Source organism: Siphateles boraxobius, unplaced genomic scaffold, assembly GCF_051911475.1.
Source record: "Siphateles boraxobius isolate OS27281-9 unplaced genomic scaffold, OSU_SipBor_1 61, whole genome shotgun sequence".
In the NCBI taxonomy this organism is placed as follows: Eukaryota; Metazoa; Chordata; class Actinopteri; order Cypriniformes; family Leuciscidae; genus Siphateles; species Siphateles boraxobius.
The window spans coordinates 11,571,038-11,578,614 of record NW_027509188.1 but is presented as its reverse complement, the minus strand read 5'-3'; the positions used below and the strand labels follow the sequence as shown (position 1 = coordinate 11,578,614).

At 41.6% G+C, this 7,577-nt stretch overlaps 1 long non-coding RNA gene across 1 annotated transcript; it reads left to right on the top strand.

Moving 5' to 3' along the window:
• On the top strand, window positions 1-5,196 carry LOC143718376 (uncharacterized). Its single transcript, XR_013196333.1, has 4 exons — window positions 1-75; window positions 283-350; window positions 4,973-5,016; window positions 5,101-5,196. It is a non-coding gene; the product is annotated as an uncharacterized LOC143718376 (long non-coding RNA).
• The last annotated feature ends 2,381 nt before the right edge of the window (window positions 5,197-7,577 follow it).

Here is a 7,577-nt window from a genome sequence, read left to right as displayed (position 1 = left end):
AAATTATTTTCCTTCACAGCAAATCAGCTGTCAACATGGCAGCAAAGAGAAAGCGCCAACAAAAGACGGACACACGTATAAAATATTATACAATACAGTTATCTCTTTGCATTGCTAGTCTATTACACATTGTCATCCATTTTGAAAGTTATCATAATATTGATGTTTATATTTGTTTCAGTTCTGTTTAGATTTTTAGATGTTTAAAAATAGTTTTGCATTCTAACTCTGTTCAAGTTAAGTAATACATTTATTTCTAACCAGATTTTTACATTTGTACAGAATGTCCATTCCATTCGTCTCTGGACGTATTTCCAGTGGAATTTGTATCGAAGACGCGTCTCAGAAAGGTTGGCATTGTTCTGTCTCTTCAATCTGTTAATGTTATGTGTTTCATAATACCGGTGATGTTTGTACAGAAAATGTATTTAAATAATTTATTAAATTAAGTAATTCATTTATGTTTTTGCTCAAACTGTGAATGGATCAGTATCCCAAAATATTTAGCTCTGTTGTAATGTTAAGAACTCCACATTCAATTTATGCTAATGTGTACGGTACTTTGTTGCAAAAAATAAACATCTGGAATGGAATTCATATTTGCTTACTTATGACAACACCTGCTGTAGTGTGTTTTTGCAAGTGTAGGTATGTTGGAGCTTTGCTTGTGGAGAAATGTCTTTTTAATTGGTCTTGAAAGCTGTGTGTTAAGGTAAGGGGTTAGTTTCTGTTGTAGTAGCATTCACCTTTCAGCATGACACCTTTCAACACGCACTGTACATAACTCGACCTGCAGCTACAGTACACCTGTCTCACCTGTCTACAGTACACCTAGAAGGTAAGGTTGTTTTCGATTCTCTGGTTATTTTCTTGTTTTGCCTTCTCACAAATTAGTATTTTAATTAGACGCGTTCCCACTTTATATAACAGCCGCTCTGAATAGTATTGCAGTTTAAATTGTATAGCACTTAAGTGAGCGCTGTCCAACAGCTAGTTTCGATTCCTCCCATTATTCGGGTGATTTGCGTTTGCTGTGTTAATTGCTGGGCAGAAACAGCAACTGTAAAACAGATATAAAGTCGAAGAGATCCAGAACAAGGCCAGGACAAGCGGTCAGTCCGTGAACAAGACAAGAGCGCGCAAGTCGTTTTTCTGAATATCCAGTTCTCCTGTTGTTTCAGTGTAGTATCTACCAGAAGGTAAGGTTGTTTTCGATTCTCTGGTTATTTTCTTGTTTTGCCTTCTCACAAATTAGTATTTTAATGAGACGCGTTCCCACTTTATATAACAGCCGCTCTGAATAGTATTGCAGTTTAAATTGTATAGCACTTAAGTGAGCGCTGTCCAACAGCTAGTTTCGTTTCCTCCCATTATTCGGGTGATTTGCGTTTGCTGTGTTAATTGCTGGGCAGAAACAGCAACTGTAAAGTTGTACGCATTATATCTATGTAGTGCGCACGCTGTCGCGGAAGCGCCAGCGGAAGCGCTCAGCCTTCTCGTGTGAAGACCGACTCGGGTAAAGACCATCGACTCTACCTGTGCGACTCCACCGAGCAACGACACCAGCTACGCACTTAAGTATCTTCTTCTCCCTTTCCTTTCCTACTTGTACTCTATTTCCCTTAATCAACATGTGCTTTCAATACATTCCTGTTGTCTCTCGACAACGCACTCTCATCACGCACAGAAGGCAGCGCAATACTTCTAATCTGCGTCCCGTTCTCTCATCCACACACTCACCTCTCTCTCTTTCTATGGGTCTATGGAATTGTCAGTCAGCAGTCAATAAAGCTGACTTCATTCCTGCCTTTGCATCTCTTTCAACTCTTAATATCTTGGGCTTGACTGAGACCTGGATCCGTCCAGAAGACTCAGCAACCCCTCCTGCTCTCTCTAACAACTTCTCTTTCTCTCACACCCCTCGCCAGTCTGGTAGGGGTGGGGGGACTGGTATTCTCATTTCTAACAATTGGAAATACTCAACTCTCTCTTCTCTATGCAATAACAACTCATTTGAATATCACGCTATTACACTTACAACTCCCTTTAAGATCGAGATTGTAGTCATTTATCGCCCCCCAGGTCAACTGGGAAGCTTTGTTGAGGAGCTGGATGTGCTGCTGTCCTCTTTCCCTGAGGACGGCACCCCACTCGTAGTCTTTGGTGATTTCAACATTCATCTAGAGAAGCCTTATGCTACAGATTTCATCTCTCTCCTAGCCTCATTCGATCTCAATCGGCTCATCACCACAGGTACTCACAAGTCAGGCAACCAACTGGACCTGGTCTACACACGCAACTGCATCACAGACAACATTTTGGTGAAACCTCTCCATGTTTCAGATCATTTCCTCATTACTTTCAATCTACAACTCACTATCCACACTCCACCAACTCCCCTACCAGTTACCTTCAAACGAAACCTGCGCTCACTTTCTCCCTCCCGTCTTTCCTCTGCTGTGTCATCTTCTCTTCCCTCACCCTCACAATTCTCATCTCTAGATGTGAATACCGCAACGGATACTTTATGCTCCACTTTAACTTCTTCTTTAGACACTATCTGCCCTCTCTCCTCCAGGCCAGCACGCGCTACCCCCTCTAACCCCTGGTTATCTGAGGTTCTTCGGGAACACCGGACTAAACTCAGGGCAATGGAGAGGAAATGGCGCAAATCAAAAGATACATCTGACCTGAGTATGTACCATTCTCTGCTCTCTTCCTTTTCTGCTGATGTTCACGCCACAAAATCTTCATATTTCCATAACAAGATCAACATTGCCTCTAACACACGAACACTTTTCAAGACATTCAACTCTCTCCTCTGTCCACCTCCACCACCACCCACCTCCTCGCTAACTGCTGATGATTTTGCTAACTTCTTCACTAACAAAACAACAACCATTAGCAGTCAGTTCTCTCCTCCACACACACAGGAACCTAGTCCAACCTCTCCCACAGCCAATAACCTTCTCTCCTCCTTCTCTCCTCTAACCGAGGAAGAAGTATCTAAACTTCTCCTCTCCAGTCATCCTACCACCTGCCCTCTAGACCCCATCCCCTCACACCTTCTTCAAGCCATCTCTCCCACACTTCTACCAGCACTCACACACATCATCAACTCATCCCTCCATACTGGCATTTTTCCTACAGCATTTAAGCAGGCTCGGGTAACCCCACTGCTTAAAAAACCAACACACATCATCAACTCATCCCTCCATACTGGCATTTTTCCTACAGCATTTAAGCAGGCTCGGGTAACCCCACTGCTTAAAAAACCAACATTAAACACATCACTTCTAGAGAATTACAGACCTGTCTCTCTCCTACCTTTCATTGCAAAAACACTTGAACGAGTTGCTTTCAACCAAGTATCATCTTTCCTGTCTCTGAATAACCAGCTGGATGTTAACCAATCTGGCTTCAAGAAAGGGCATTCGACCGAGACCGCATTACTTTCAGTCACAGAAGCCCTGCGGATCGCCAAAGCTGCTTCCAAATCATCAGTTCTCATTCTTCTAGACCTGTGTGCTGCCTTCGACACTGTGAATCATCAGATCCTTCTGTCCACCCTCTCATCACTGGGCATCACTGGATCTTCCCTCCACTGGTTTGAGTCCTATCTCACAGGTAGGTCATTCAGGGTCGCATGGAGAGGCAGGGGTCAGTCCTTGGACCCCTCCTCTTCTCCATTTACACCACATCACTGGGACCCATCATACAGGCACATGGTTTCTCTTACCATTGCTATGCTGATGACACCCAGCTCTACCTCTCATTTCAACCAGACGATCCCACAGTAGCTGCACGTATCTCTAGCTGTCTGGCGGACATCTCGGCATGGATGAAGGAACATCACCTGCAGCTCAATCTGGCAAAGACTGAGCTTCTCGTTCTCCCTGCCAATCCGTCTCTACAGCACGACTTCACTATCCAGCTAGAGTCATCCTCAATCACCCCATCAAGGTCGGTCAGAAATCTTGGAGTAATCTTTGATGACCAGCTAACCTTCAGAGACCACATTTCAAGACAGCTCGATCATGCAGGTTTGCAATGCACAACATCAGGAAGATCAGGCCTTTCCTAACTGAGCATGCAAACAACTTCTTGTCCAGGCCCTGGTTATTTCTAGGCTTGATTACTGCAATGCTCTTCTAGCTGGTCTTCCATCATGTGCAACTAAACCCTTACAAATGATCCAGAATGCTGCTGCTCGTCTTGTCTTCAACGAGCCCAAAAGGGCCCACGTCACTCCGCTGTTCATCTCCCTGCATTGGCTACCACTCGCTGCTCGAGTCAAGTTCAAGGCGCTGACACTTGCTTACAGATTGTCCACCGGCTCAGCTCCCTCCTACTGTCACTCGCTCCTACGGGTCTACATCCCTACCAGAAGCCTACGATCGGCCAAGGAGCGACGGCTCGTGGTGCCTTCACAGCGAGGCACAAAATCACTGTCCAGAACATTCTCATTCACGGTTCCATGCTGGTGGAATGACCTACCCACCCTCGTCCGGAATGCAGAATCCCTGACAGCATTCAAAAGACAACTGAAAACTCATCTCTTCCGTGAGCACTTAACATAGGAAAAAAAAAAAAAAAAACTTTTTCTTGAAATCTTCGCTTGTCTGGTTTATGCTACTCTGAGCAATGTTTGAACTTTGTATTCTGAGCACTTCTTGCGTTGTTTTTGCCTCTCCATGATGACTCGCTTGGTTTAATCCTCAAATGTAAGTCGCTTTGGATAAAAGCGTCTGCTAAATAACTAAATGTGAAATGTGTCTCTGTGTTAATGCTGGTGGTGTTGCTGTACCACAGTAATGCCACATGAGGATGGTACATAGCTTTCCATGGTGCTTTGTTAAAAGCTTTTGATGATTTACGTTAAATGCTTTAAAAATGTAGTAAGTGATGTAATGATTGAAATGTAATGATGATTTGTTTTGTAATTGGCTCTTTATTTTGATCTAATTCAAAGGGACGTAAAGAGGTGTTGGTGCATTGGTTGCCTTGTCCATCCTGGTAAGAATAAGTAAACCTACATGGCAACTTAATTCACCTCTGTAAATTTCTCATTTATTGATTGTTGTTTTTACTTTTTTCCAGTAAGAAGACATGGCCACCCACCTGGCAGCCTGAAGATCATGTTCAGATTACTCTTTATCAATGTTAATTACATTACCGATACATGAAGACATTTTTTTGTTTGTTTTTGAACCACAGTTTCTGTTATAGTGGACAAATAAAGGTTTGTGTTTTCACTATGTCTATCTTTTGACCTTTAAAAAAAACCACAATGCTTTTAGTAATACAAAAAATAAGTTTTTCAATTAATAGTGCTTACACATCCCTTCTGACCAAATTAAAACAGTTAATGTATAGTTAAGAAATTGTGGGAGGAAATAACTGTTTTGTAAAAATATTATTTGCAGGCTTATAACATTAGCTACAGAGAAGCAGCACTGGAACTGGCATTTTGGCATTTCCTTCTCCCCAGTCTTCCTCCAGACTCTGGCACCTTGATTTCCGAATGACATGCAAAATTTGCTCTCATCCGAAAAAAGTACTTTGGGCCACTGAGCAACAGTCCAGTGCTGCTTCTCTGTAGCCCAGGTCAGGCGCTTCTGCCGCTGTTTCTGGTTCAAAAGTGGCTTGACCTGGGGAATACGGCACCTGTAGCCCATTTCCTGCACACGCCTGTGCACGGTGGCTCTGGATGTTTCTACTCCAGACTCAGTCCACTGCTTCCGCAGGTTCCCCAAGGTCTGGAATCGGTCCTTCTCCACAATCTTCCTCAGGGTCCGGTCACCTCTTCTCGTTGTGCAGCGTTTTTTTGCCACACTTTTTCCTTCCCACAGACTTCCCACTGATGTGCCTTGATACAGCACTCTGGGAACAGCCTATTTGTTCAGAAATTTCTTTCTGTGTCTTACCCTCTTGCTTGAGGGTGTCAATGATGGCCTTCTGGACAGCAGTCAGGTCGGCAGTCTTACCCATGATTGCGGTTTTGAGTAATGAAACAGGCTGGGAGTTTTTAAAAGCCTCAGGAATCTTTTGCAGGTGTTTAGAGTTAATTAGTTGGTTCAAATGATTAGGTTAATAGCTCGTTTAGAGACCCTTTTCATGATATGCTAATTTTTTGAGATAGGAATTTTGGGTTTTCATGAGCTGTATGCCAAAATCATCAGCATTAAAACAATAAAAGACCTGAAATATTTCAGTTGGTGTGCAATGAATCTAAAATATATGAAAGTTTAATTTTTATCATTACATTATGGAAAATAAGGAACTTTATCACAATATGCAAATGTTTTGAGAAGGACCTGTATGTACAAGTAAGTGTGACGCATCTGCTCAACTGGGTTGTTGGCTCTGACCTTCCCTTGGCAGCAACAGGATTCGCTATGGTTGAACAATCTTTTAACCCATATTAAAAACCGTTTAATGTTGCAAAGTAGGTGTTGCTGTTATTATTACGTCAGTAATGCATTCAGGTAACAAAGTGGTGTTGCTATGTTGTAAGAAATTACGCCTTTACCGAGATCCTAACCCTAACCCTAAGCATAACTTCCCTGAGGGTGGAAGGGCAGTAAAACATACACAGATGTATTCTCATCATGGACAACAAAGTCTGTTGAGTCACTTTTATATTGTCTTTTCAACAACTTGCCATTATGTAAGTTGTTGCAAGTTTATAAACACTGATAAAATAGGCTACTTTCTGGGTGATATTTTACATTTGCTTGGTTACTTGCATTAGGACAGCTCCAACCCTACGTGCTAACCCTAACCCTAACCTAACCTAAGACATTATCAATAAAATGCTAATTAAGATTCTGGATTGTGGCACAAGACAACTATATACAGAGACTTGTACTATACCTAAAATGCAATTCTACAGACTCTTTATGTATTTTATTGTATACAATGTTTTACTGGATTACACAATCAGAATCCAAAAATGAAGTACTCGTAATTAGATTGTTATATTTTAAAATACTCATAACCAGACTACAGTTACTTTGTTATTGATTACATGTTATTCTCACAATGGCAGTAAATTATTAAAAATATACTGTATATTCTCCCTACTTCTTTTTTATCTTTTAAGATTAAGTATATAAGATTATATACATTCAGAAAGTCTTCCTTCCAGGTTTGTGGAGTACCACTCACAGATTAGCCACTAGTCATGTGTCTATCACTGAAAACTCATGCAAAGCACAGTTTTTAATAACTGGATTTACAGAAATTATTTACATTTTTACTGTTTTAATTGTTTTCTCCAAATTCCAACATGTCTAATCGACTCCTGGTGGAAACATTATTATTTGAATATCACTTGTTGTGGCAAAAATTCTGTTAAACATCATCACTGCGTAAGAGACACTCAGAGTCAAATTAATAAAAAGAAAAGTATTTATTCTTGCAAGAATAGGTTCAGTCTAGTACACAAGTTACGCTGTGCAAGAGAGTGACACACAGCAGGAAGATATGAGACAGCCTTTATACTGTTTTCAAGGTTCCTCCTCACCCGCTGTACCTTTCACCCACTCAGATAAGGTCCTTACTGCTGTTCAGTT